Here is a 1,608-nt window from a genome sequence, read left to right on the forward strand (position 1 = left end):
TTCACTTGTGCTTTCCAGCTGGACTATTGGAACTCTATAGTCTAAATAGTTACCGACTATCTCAAATCCAGTTGGCATTATCCTTGATGGTGCAAGGCGTATTTCCATACAGTTTGGAGTTTTTGTTTTAAGTATTTGTAAACTTCAATTTCCATTTTTAGTGAACCTGAAAGAGTGCACGAGAAAACAAAGAGACTAAGTAGTGCACTCAGCTGCAAAGGGCATCATGGCGGAAACGGACACGATTTCCTGCAACTCTGATAACTAGTCGATGTACTTTCTAATTTATTGGTCTCATTTTATTTTACACACCGCGGAACTTTTGTAGCTCTATGAAAGTGGTGTCGAAGCCTTTGTGATTTTTATATGTAAGAAGTGTTATATTTCTGTTAAGTGTGCTACATTCCAGAGTTGAGTGTTTAGTTTCGTCTGACGTTGGGTTAAGCCTCAGTGCCACAGTGCTCTATACTTCGCTTCAGAATCACACCAGTAAACGTGAATGGCTATTAGAGGAAGTGCCTTTTTCGGTCCGAGGAGTGTGTACATGTATAAAGGAAATATTTGGATGTATATAATGATGTAAATAGGATATATTTATATGTACGTTTTCTTAATGAAAAGCCAAAGCTTCTAGAACGTAGAAGAGTCTTCGAGAGTCATTTCCAACGGGCCTTTCCTTTGCTTAGTGGAAGAGAAACACTGATACTTTTTATGTTATATACTTCACCGGCAGTGGTTCCAGGGAGTAACGAGCTGTGGTCCCAGGAGGTCACTAGCTGTGGTTCTTGGGAATGCCAGCTGTGATTCCAAGGGATCGCCAGCTACAGTTCCAAAGAGTCACCGGTTGTCAGCAGGTAACTTGTTGGCTGATGCCTCACTTATACTCACCTGTAGCGTCCCCGGGTTGTCATGAGTGACTTTCGGGTCACGGTCACCCGGCTTTTGCCTCACCTACATCACCCGCAGCAGGTCTTGGGCCACAGTAAGCCAGGGTCATGTGGTGGGCAGTTAACCTCATTGTGGCATCACTGCATTTCCGTTGCATCATCTCATCCTTATGGACAAACTTGTACCTTCAGGTCCGTTGTCTGCCCACGCACATCGCCTACAGTGTGGGAGTAAACACACTGTGCTTGTGGATCCATATTATAAATCCAGCTTAGACTCCTTCTATTCAGGTCAGTGTGAATCTAAGCTGGAAGAATGTGAAGTAGGTAGCTCCCACAAGCTTGGCCGGCCCCTGGGACCCGCTCCTGCCATCATCTCTTCTCCAACTTGTGAGCTGTGATACGTTGAATAGATAATCAGTGTAAAAATATGACAATAAAATGTTTAAATGGATTGTTGTTTGTTTTTATGCGCACATAATGGGATCCTTCCGGTATTGCGTACATATCCGCAATATCGTCTATCCATTTCGTAAGTCCTGAGTGCAATCTTCAGTCATAGAGAATCATGTGAAAAAAAAAGAAAAGAAAAATAGCCTTTGCATTATACGTAGAATTAGGCGCATATGGAAATAAAAAGAATTTTGCAACGTAGGTAAAGAAAATTTATTCTCTCCAGTAATGTTACATTTACAATATTGCTCTATATTAACTGTATTGG

The 1,608-nt window shown here is 41.9% G+C and overlaps 1 protein-coding gene across 1 annotated transcript in view; it reads left to right on the top strand.

The window, feature by feature from the left end:
- LOC119575854 (latrophilin Cirl-like) overlaps positions 1 to 1,342 on the top strand; it is a 169,061-nt gene extending 167,719 nt beyond the window's left edge. The window contains exon 10 of the mRNA XM_037923395.1: positions 1 to 1,342. This exon is cut by the window's left edge and continues 1,287 nt beyond it. The gene's annotated coding sequence lies outside the window, so the exon portion shown is untranslated.
- The last annotated feature ends 266 nt before the right edge of the window (positions 1,343 to 1,608 follow it).

Source organism: Penaeus monodon, chromosome 8 (genome assembly GCF_015228065.2).
Source record: "Penaeus monodon isolate SGIC_2016 chromosome 8, NSTDA_Pmon_1, whole genome shotgun sequence".
NCBI classification, from domain to species: Eukaryota; Metazoa; Arthropoda; class Malacostraca; order Decapoda; family Penaeidae; genus Penaeus; species Penaeus monodon.